Here is an 11,346-nt window from a genome sequence, read left to right on the forward strand (position 1 = left end):
CTTGGTTTCAGTTACTTTCTTTGGGGGCATGTCCCCTTTTTATTCCACACCTGCTTTAGTTTATGAAATGTTAGAAAATTTTAAATGGTTTTTCTTACAAATAAAATAATGTAATAAAATTGAGATTATTAAAGAACTATGTGTTTTTCTGAGTCACCCATTAGCATTATGATTTTTTAATTGGCACATTTCAGTTTCTATCAGACTATGCCAAGCAGAATGATTATACCATGTTTTAGAACTTTCAATAATACGGTTAAAAACTTTTAACAGGAAAAAAGTTAAAACGTTTTCTCCTTTGGTTAAGAGATTTGATTTTATGGCTTCTGGATTCCAAAGAGTTCTATGTGCTCTGATTTTGTTTATTATAAGAGTAGATTATTTCCCAGGAGTCTTTAAATATTGGCTCCAAACTGAAGAAATTGGTTGCAGATTTTGAGGATTTCTGTTCGCCATACTCAAGTATGAATTACTCTCTAAAATCTATGCAGTTCCAAAAAACTACAGAGATGAGAAAACTTGATTTAATAATGAATTCCACTGACAAAGAACCAAGCCAAACTACAATGTCATTTAAAGGAATATGACAGCTAAGTTGTATCATCATGTAACACAAATGATTGATTAAATTATAACCACAGTGAGTGTGGAAACTAACATTTTGCTTATTGCCATAATATTTCTATACAATTTTAAGCAACTTCATTGAAAGATATCAGCTTTTCTGTGAATATATTGACATTAGCCTGAGTTCTCTGTTATACATGGATCACATCTGCCTTCAAAATTTTCTCTTCCTATACTGTTTTGGAGGCAGTTAAGACACTAATAATGATGCGAACACTCCACTTTTGTGAAAGAAAGATTCAGACACAACATCAAGTCAAAAAGAAAAGAAGTGGGGCCAGTGCCATGGCACAGTAGGTTAATCCTCCGCCTATGGCGCCAGCATCCCATATGGGCGCCGGTTCTAGTCCCAGCTGCCCCTCTTCCAATCCAGCTCTCTGCTATGGCCCGGGAGGGCAGTGGAGGATGGCCCAAGTGCTCGGGCCCCTGCACCCTCATGGGAGACCAGAAGGAAGTACTTGACTCCTGGCTTTGGATCGGTGCAGCTCCAGCCTTTGCGGCCATCTGGGGAGTGAAGACCTTTCTCTCTATCTCTTCCTCTCACTATCTGTAACTCTACCTCTCAAATAAATAAATAAAATCTTAAAAAAAGAAAAAAAAGAAGTTGCTTTGTAAAAATTTGAAGATATCCACTGTGCCAAATAAAGAACACAAGAGGCACCTAAAAGACAGGAACAACATGACAAAAAAAGCCAGGCTGGATAGTTGAGATGAGCCAAACTCTTCCGGATACAAATGAGCCCATATTTTCTGTTCATTGTCATGTGTACAAAAAAAAGTCATATCCTCTGGTAATAATATTGCAAAAGTCAGTGATAATGCTATTTCATAGGTCTCACTCAAGTTTTACTTATTTGACAGTTACAATTAGAAAGGGCAATCCTAGTATTTTGTTTACCTTAAGCAACATGTATATTAATCTGACTATTGGACATGCTATGCGTGGACCTAGAACCAACTTTCTACTGAGTTTCTTCATTGTGGGCTTTTGTGCCTCTGTCCCAAAGGCATGGATTTGATCATAGATATTTTGGAGAAATCTGTGTCATTAATGGGATATTGTCTTTTATCTGTTCAGTTTTATTTAGGGAAGTTAAGAGCTGGTAATGCATACATATCTCAATAGTTACGTTTTCCAAATAGATCCATACCTCTCACCATATACAAAAGAAACTCAAGAAAGATTGAAGACCTAAAATTTAAGACCTGAGACTATGAAATTTCTGGAAGAAAATATACAGAAAATACTCTAAGACACTGGTGTAGGAGACAACTTCTTGAACAAGTCCCCCAAAGGATAGGCAACAAAAGGAAAACAAAACAAATGGAATTATATCAAACTCAGAAGCTTCTGCACAGGAAAGGAAATGATCAACAGAGTGAAGAGACACCCAATAGAATAGAAAAAACTATTTGTAAGCCACCTATCAGACAAAGGAGTAATATCCAGAATATATCAGCAACTTAAAAAATTCAAAAAGAACAACAACAAAAAAATCCAGTCAAGAAATGGGCAAAAGACCTTAATAGACAGTTCACAAAAGAAGAGAAACAAATGGCCAACAAATATATGAAAAAATATTCAACATCATTAGCCATTAGATAAATGCAAACCAAAACCACAATGAGATAGCACCTCACTGCTGTCAGAATGGCTAAAATCCAAAATGCAGAGAGTAACAAATGCTGGCGAGGATGTGGAGAGAGGGAAACATTTATATCCTGTTAGTGGGAATGTAAATTAGTGCAGCCACTGTGGAAAAAGTACGAAGATTTCTTAAAAAAACTAAAAATAGACTTGCCAAATAACTCAGCAACCCCACTGCTGAATATATACTCAAGAGACATGAACAGGTTGCATCAAAGAAATACCTGCACCACCATATTTATAGCAGTACTATTCATAGTAGACACAATTCAGAATCAACCAAGGTGTCCATCATCAGATAAATGGAAAAAGAAAATGGAATATATATGAAATATTATTCAGCTATAAATAAGAATGAATTTCTACCATTTGCAGCAAAATGGATACAACTGGAAGACATGATGAAATAAGCTGGACACAGAAAGACAAATACCACATGTTCTCCCTTATGTGTGTGAGTTAAAATAAACATATAAGACACAAACAAGAAAAGAAAGAAATGCCTGTGTGTATAATTATTGTTGAAAATGTAGTTTTGTAAAACTTTGCTTTATACCTTTGTCAAACAAATGGTCAAGAAGATTATACTACTATAGTGTGAATGAACTGTGATTACTTTAATTTTTTTTAACTTTTATTTAATGAATATAAATTTCCAAAGTACAGAATATGGATTACAATGGCTTCCCCCCCATACCGTCCCTCCCACCCACAACCCTCCCCTTTCCCACTCCCTCTCCCCTTCCATTCACATCAAGATTCATTTTCGATTATCTTAATATACAGAAGATCAGCTTAGTATACATTAAGTAAGGATTTCAGCAGTTTGCTCCCACACAGAAACATAAAGTGAAAAATAATAGATGATTTTTTTAAATGATGATCAAATCAGATCAGACCTATTGTCATGTTTAATCCCAGTGAGAGTCAAGTTGGGAATTGATAATTTCTTCTTCTTTTTTTTTTTTTTTTTTTTTTACAGAAGATCAGTTTAGTATACATTAAAGATTTCAACAGTTTGCACCCCCATAGAAACACAAAGTGAAATATATTTTTTGAGTACTCGTTATAGCATTAAATCTCAATGCACAGCACATTAAGGACAGAGATCCTACATGAGGAGTAAGTGCACAGTGACTCCTGTTGTTGACTTTACCGATTGACACTCCTGTCTATGGCAAGAGTAATCTCCCTATGCTCCAGTCATGAGTTTCCAAGGCTATGGAAGCCTTTTGAGTTTGCCGACTCTTATCTTGTTTAGACAAGGTCATAGTCAAAGTGGAGGTTCTCTCCTCCCTTCAGAGAAAGGTACCTCCTTCTTTGAAGACCTGTTCTTTCCACTGGGATCTCACTCACAGAGATCTTTTGCCAGAGTGTCTTGGCTTTCCATGCCTGAAATACTCTCATGGGCTTTTCAGCCAGATCGGAATGCCTTTAGGGCTGATTCTGAGGCCAGAGTGCTATTTAGGACATCTGCCATTCTGAGTCTGCTGAGTATCTCACTTCCCATGTTGGATCACTCTCCCCTTTATTTATTCCATCAGTTAGTGTTAGCAGGTACTAGACTTGTTTATGTGCTCCCTTTGACTCTTAGTCCTTTCATTATGATCAATTGTGAACTGAAATTAATCACTTGGAATAGTGAGATGGCATTGGTACATGCCACCTTGATGGGATTGAATTGGAATCCCCTGGTATGTTTCTAACTCTACCATTTGGGGCAAGTCAGCTTGAGCATGTCCCAAATTATACATCTCTTCCCTCTCTTATTCCCACTCTTATGTTTAACAGGGATCACATTTCAGTTAATTTTCAACACTTAAGAATAACTGTGTATTAATTACAGAATTAAACCAGTCATATTAAGTAGAACAGACAAAAAAACTACTAAGAGGGATAATATATTAAGTTGTTCATTAACAGTCAGGGCTATGCTGATCAAGTCACCGTTTCCCATAGTGTCCATTTCACTTCAACAGGTTTCCTTTTTGGTGTTCAGTCAGTTGTCACCAATCAGGGAGAACATATGGTATTTGTCCCTTTGGGACTGGCTTACTTCACTCAGCATGATGTGTTCCAGATTCCTCCATTTTGTTGCAAATGACTGGATTTAGTTGTTTCTTACTTTAAATTTTAAAATAAACAAAAACCAAGTGGAACCATAAGAATCTAGTGCATATCTTCATACATGAGGATTTGTAAAATATCTAGGAGTATAATTTATTATTATGTGTTGGAAATATTTTTCTGGTTTATGAGCTTTTATTCAAAGGAAAAAGGTGATTCTTTTGTTCCTCTTGTCCTTTCTGGATAAATCCAGGATCATCTGTTTAAGACAGAGAACTTCTGGTTATTTAAAAAGAAACATTGATGTTTATTTTAGAATGCAAAATGCTTTGTGATTCAAAGTTTAGTTGCAATTAGGAATCAAAACAATAAGTTTTTTTTTTTTTTTAATTTTGACAGGTAGAGTTACAGACAGTGAGAAAGAGAGACAGACAGAGAAAAAGGTCTTCCTTCCATTGGTTCAAATGGCGGCCCAAATGGCCGCCACAGCTGAAGCTATGCCAGTCCGAAGCCAGGAGCCAGCTGCTTTCTCCTGATCTCCCACATGGCTGCAGGAGCCCAAGCACCTGAACCATCCTCCACTGTCCTCCCAGACCACAACAGAGAGCTGGACTGGAAGAGGAGCAACCTGGACTAGAATCCGGTGCCCATATGGGATGCCAGTGCAGCAGGCAGAGGATTAACCAAATGAGCCATGGCACCGGCTAGAAAAATAAGTAGTTTATAAAAGGGAAACTAAGAGGGCCGGCGCCATGGCTCACTAGGCTAATCCTCCGCCTAGCGGCGCCGGCACACCGGGTTCTAGTCCCGGTCGGGGCGCCGGATTCTGTCCCGGTTGCCCCTCTTCCAGGCCAGCCCTCTGCTGTGGCCAGGGAGTGCAGTGGAGGATGGCCCAGGTGCTTGGGCCCTGCACCCCATGGGGAGACCAGGAAAAGCACCTGGCTCCTGGCTCCTGCCATCGGATCAGCGCGGTGCGCCGGCCGCAGCGCGCCGGCCGCGGCGGCCATTGGAGGGTGAACCAACGGCAAAAGGAAGACCTTTCTCTCTGTCTCTCTCTCTCTCTCACTATCCACTCTGCCTGTCAAAAAATAAAAAATAAAAAAAAAAGGGAAACTAAGAAAGACTAAAATTATGCGTACCAGATCTATAAAACTATGGCCAATCCTTGGTTAGAGATTTCTGAATCTGATAATATTCCTGAACTATCTGTCAGAAAGTGGCATTCTTGGCCATCTGTGAATATTACATGTCACAGAACAAAAATAGGCTATTTTCTTGGGATGACATTATAGTCATAATTTTGACATGCAGAATTTAGTTCTTATGTATTAATAAAATTTTGTCATACCTAATTAAATAAAAATTTTATCTTGGGAGTTTTATAAATTTTTAAATATTTTGTATAAAAGCATACAATCTCATTGAAACTGTATAAATAACTAAAGAGTCAGGAATAGCAAAGGAATTTAATAAAGCTATTGGGTATGAAACTTAGCTGTTGTTTTGAATCATCATGTAGACAGGTTGAATGTATATGAAACCTCAAAAAGAAAAAATTATACCCATATACACACACAATGCAATATTTAAAGCCCACTAATGTTAAGCGTACACTTCATGTGAATTCCTATATAAATAAACCATATAACTACCACTCAAATTGAGATATGGACCCTTTCCAACACCTTCAAAATGTCTCTCATATTCTTTCCCAATTAATTTCCCCACCCAGAGGCAATGAATATTCTGACTTCCATTACTATGGATTAGTTTTACATGCTCTTGAGATTCAAATAAATGCGTATGTGTGATATGTATTTTTTGGGGGCTGGCTTCCTTTATTCAGCGTAATGTGATATTCATCCATGTTTTTGTGTGTTTCAGTAGCTCAATTCTTTCATCTATTATCTATCTATCTGTCATCTATCTTCCACATAAACATTTTTCTCAGATGGTAATAGTTTTTTATATGCTGAGAATTATTTTTCTTCTATTGCTAGAATATTGAGTGGGTAGATATTATCAGTTTTCTAAGATGTTTGTGCAATTTTATATTCAAAATGTATGAGATGAGCCATTGTTCTACAATCTCATCAACAGTGTGCATTGCGGAGGCTTCTTAATTCAGCTGTTCTTGTAGCAGTACAGTAGTATTTCATCAGTTGTGACTTGCATTTCCCCAGAGAACAATGGTGTTGAGTACGTTTTCAAATGTACATCAGTCATTTTGATAAACTCTTTGAGTTGTTGAAACATTTTACCCACATCAAATTTTATTTTTCCATTTATAGCTACATAACTACATTGCATATTCTGAATGTAAGTCCTTTTTTAGGTATATACAGTGTGAACATCTTTTCTGAATCTCTGCCTTGTCTTTTCATTTTTCAGTAAATTTAACAAATACAGGTTTTTAATTTTACTAAATTTATGAATTTCTCTTTTATGGTACTGGTGTGTGTGTGTGTGTGTCCTAAGAAATATTTGCTTACATCATGGTCATGTGATATTCTTCTCTGGTTTACTCTAAAGTTGCTTTTTAAAAGATTTTTCTAAAATTTATTCGAAAGGCAGAGAGGCAATGAGAGAGAGGGAAATACAGAGAGACAGAAATGTCTACCATCTGCTGACTCACTCTCCAAATGGCCACAATAGCGAGGGCTGGGCAAGAAGCTGAGACAATGGCCATGAAATTCCATCCTGACCTCCCACATGAGTGACAGGGGCCCAACTAGTCAGGTCCTCATCTGCTGCCTTCCCAAGTTCATCTTCAGGAAGCTGGATAAGAAGCAGAACATCTGGAGACTTGAGCCAACTCTCTGATATGAGATGCTGGCATCGCAAGCAGCAGCTTAGCATGTTAATCCATAATGTCAACCCATCTAAAAGTTCTTTTATATTGTTCAAAGTATATCATTTGAATCATGTGAGGTGTGAGTAGTTTAAATATTGTTTAAAGGTAAGATACTCCTTTCTCAGATAATGTTAAGTGTCATCTTTGGTATAAGTCAGGTTACTAAATATATGTCAGTCTATGTTACACACTACCCACTCCATTCGTTTATCTTTATGACTGTTCCAAATTATCTTAATTACTTAAAATTAAGAAAACATTTGTAAATAACACTGTCAGTCCTTTAATCCCATTTAGTTTTACTCAGATAATCTCTATTTATGCAGCTGTAATTTATATATCAGTTGTTGAATTATCAATTTCTATAAAATAACTTGTCAATTTTTATTATAATTCTATTAGGCCGGCGCCACGACTCAGCAGGCTCATCTTTTGCCTGCGGCACCAGCACCCCAGGTTCTAGTCCCAGTCAGGGCACCAGATTCTGTCCCAGTTGCTCCTCTTCCAGTCCAGCTCTCTGCTATGGCCTGGGATTACAGTGGAGGATGGCCAAGGTCCTTGGGCCCTGCACCTGCATGGGAGACCAGGAGAAGCACCTGGCTCCTGGCTTTGGATCAGCGCGGTGCGCCGGCTGCAGCGCACCGGCCACAGCGGCCATTGAGGGGTTCATTTAGGAACATGTTGTTCAGTCTCCATGGGTTTTCATATGTTCTAGATTACTAAGTTGTTGATTTCTTGCTTCATTCCATTGTGTTCTGAGAAGATGCAAGAATGATCTCTTTTTTTTTTTTTTTTTTTTTTTGTATTTGCTGAGACTCACTTTATGGCCTGGCCTGTGGACAATCCTAGAGAAAGTTCCATGCACTGCTGAGAAGAATGTGCATTCTGCAATTGTAGGATAGAAAGTTCTGTAAATATCTGTTAGGTCGATTTGCTCTATAGCGTCAATTAACTCAGCTGTTTCCTTGCTGATTTTCTGTCTGGTTGATCTGTCCAATTCTGAAAGTGGGGTATTGAAATCCTCCATTACTATTGTATTTGAGTCTCTGTCTCCATTTGGATTCCATAACGTTTCTTTTCAATAGCCAGGTGCCATCTAATTAGGTGCATATATGATTATAATAGTTACATCTTCCTGTTGAATTGATCCCATAATCATTACATAGTGCCCTTCTTTTTCTATTATAACATTTTTTGCATCAAAGTCCATTTTGTCTGATATTAGGATGGCTATTCCAGCTCTTTTTTTGCTTTCTATTCGCATACAATATCTTTGCCCACCCTTTCCCTTTCCATCAGCATACATACTTGTTGGTGAGATGTGTTTCTTGTAGGCAACAAATAGATGGGCTTTGTTTGTTGATCTATTCAGCCAGTCTGTGTCTTTTAACTGGAGAGTTGAGGCCATTTACATTCAAGGTGACTATTGATAAGTAAGGACTTTGCCCTGCCATTTTTCCATAAATATTCCTATTTTTTATTTCCTTTGTACTTTTATACATTCTTTATCAGAGTAAGAATTTTTTTAAATTGCAGTTTGATTAAAGGTTTTTTTTTTTCATGAAAAGTGTGGAACTTTGTCAAATGCTATGGCTGTTGCTATGGTTTGAATAGAACTCCCAAAAAGCATGTTGGAAGCATAATCATCATTGTAAGAAAATTAAGAGTATTGGGACCTTTAAGAGTACATCAGACCATGAGGGTGCTCCCCTTATGAACAAATTCACGTTGTCATCAAGGGAGATTTCCTTGTACCAGGACTGTTTGGCCCCCTTTTCTCTCTTGCCCTTTCTTTGCCCTTCCACTTCCCACTAAGGGATGAAGCGGCAAAAAGACCCTTATCAGAAGCTAGTCCATCAATATTAGACTTCCAGGCACCACAATTTTTAGCTAAAAAATTTCTGTTCTCTATAAATTACCCAGTCTGTTTTGTTTTGTAGCAGGAACAAAGGGACTAAGTCAACCACTTCTCTGAAATAATTACATAGTTTTTTTTCATTCTTCTTGATAAAGTGAATTGCATATATCCAGTATTTATTTTATTCTTCTACTTGTGAAGAGAGGAGCAAAAATAAAACAGAATGGTTTACAGACCCACTGAGACCATTGTGAGACAAACTCATCTGATCCCATATGCACTCATCCTGACCAGTGATATTCTACACCTCTGGGGATTATTGTTAGTTCATAGCCAATGCCCTCAAACCATGAAATGTCTGGATACTTTCCTTTCCCTGTGCTCAATCACTAAAATAGTTGCAGGTGGAGAAAGATGTACAGTATGTATTTATTTTTTAAGATATCATTGCAAGTTCTTCCCCCAAGGAGACCCACTTTGCCAGTAATTGTGTGTGTGCTGGGGTGAGGTTGGAGGATGCACTACTGGGGCAGTGGGGGAAGTATAACTGCCTTGTGGAACTTACGTCAAACTTTTTTTTCCAAACAGATCTAAAGTATATTTATTAAAGAGACCAAACAGTGTGTTGTTCTTTTCATCTATTTCATTCTTACAGACTCATGATCCATTGTTCACTACGTGATCCATGATCCATAGCTATCTATGTGGATGAAACATGTCTTGTTCCTGTTCTCATGTTGTGTCTATTTTGGTAACTACCTTTATTGTCTCTGGCAGTAAAATACAGATTTTCTCATTCCCACTGAAATGAGAGGAGTGAGCATAACCAGGGGGAAGGTGAACAGAATGCATGTGATAAATGTATTCCAAGGTCCCTGTCTCCCTTTGTGTTTGGTCTCCTGTTGTTGTTATAGTAAGGAGTGGTCAACAGGCCACTTCAATCCATGAAGACCACAGTTAAGTTCAGCTTTTAATTAACCAATTAAGGAATCATTCATAACTGTTCAAGCTATCACATGGAATCCAGAATCATTTGAATATGATCCATATTAACAAATTTGGCTTTATCCAAAAACTTGTTTTCCCCATGGTTAACCCCTGATGAATCTTCATACATATTCTTCAAGCTTTTGTCAACTTTAATTATTTTAACATGAAAGTCTTCTTTTCTTGGTTTGATTCGGTAATTTCCCCTTTGGGCATGCTAAGATGTGACAGTAGCTATACCTGGAGATCATGGGGCGCCAGAGTGGTTGAGAACAAAGCCATACAGAATCTCCAGACAAAGCAAGCCAGCCTTCTCAGGGAGAGAAGAAGGAGTCACTCCCACTCAGTGCAGTTTGGATTTGGGATACTCAGAATCATTTAAATCCTTCTAACTGTCACTATATTTCTGATTTTCAGTTTCATTTATTTTCTGAAATTGATTCCCTAACCATTGCATAGAAAACAACATTAATTTACACTGTGGCACAGTGGGTTAATGCCCTGGCCTGAATTGCTGGCATCCCATATTGGTGCCAATTCGAGACCCAGCTGCTCCACTTTCAATCCAGCTCTCTGCTGTGGCCTGGGAAAGCAGTAGAAGATGGCCCAAGTCTTTGGACCCCTGCACCCACACGGAAGACCCGGAAGAGGCTCCCAGCTCCTGGCTTGGGATCAGCGCAGCTCCAGCCATTGCGGCCAATTGGTGAGTGAACCATTGGATGGAAGACCCCTCTCTCTCTCTCTCTCTCTCTCTGCCTATCTTCTCTCTGTGTAACTCTGACTTTCAAATAAAAATAAATAAATCTTTAAAAAAATTTACATTGTAGATTCTTTAATTGGCAGAAGCCGATTCTACATCGAACTCTGAGATACAAGACATGAAAAGTTCTTTTTTTTAAGGTTTACAAATTGTTACTATTTATATTCTTTTATTTATTTGACAGGTAGAGCTATAGACAGTGAGAGAGAAAGACAGAGAGAAAGGTCTTCCTTCCATTGGTTCACTCCCCAAATGGCCGCCATGGCTGGCACTGCACTGATCCAAAACCAGGAGCCAGGAGTTTCCTCCTGGTCTCCCATGTAGGTGCAGGGGCCCAAGCACTTGGACCATCCTCCACTGCCTTCTCAGGCCATAGCAGAAGAGCTGGACTGGAAGAGGAGCAATAGGGACTAGAACCGGCACCCATATGGGATGCCGGCTCCACCTGCAGATGATTAACCAAATGAGCCATGGCGCCGGCCCCACAATTTATGTTCTTTGTTTAATTTTAAAAGCAGACACATACACACAGAGAAAGCAAGAGC

The sequence above is a fragment of the Oryctolagus cuniculus genome, chromosome 3 (genome assembly GCF_051225735.1).
Source record: "Oryctolagus cuniculus isolate XC-2025 breed Fujian yellow rabbit chromosome 3, ASM5122573v1, whole genome shotgun sequence".
Lineage (NCBI taxonomy): Eukaryota > Metazoa > Chordata > Mammalia > Lagomorpha > Leporidae > Oryctolagus > Oryctolagus cuniculus.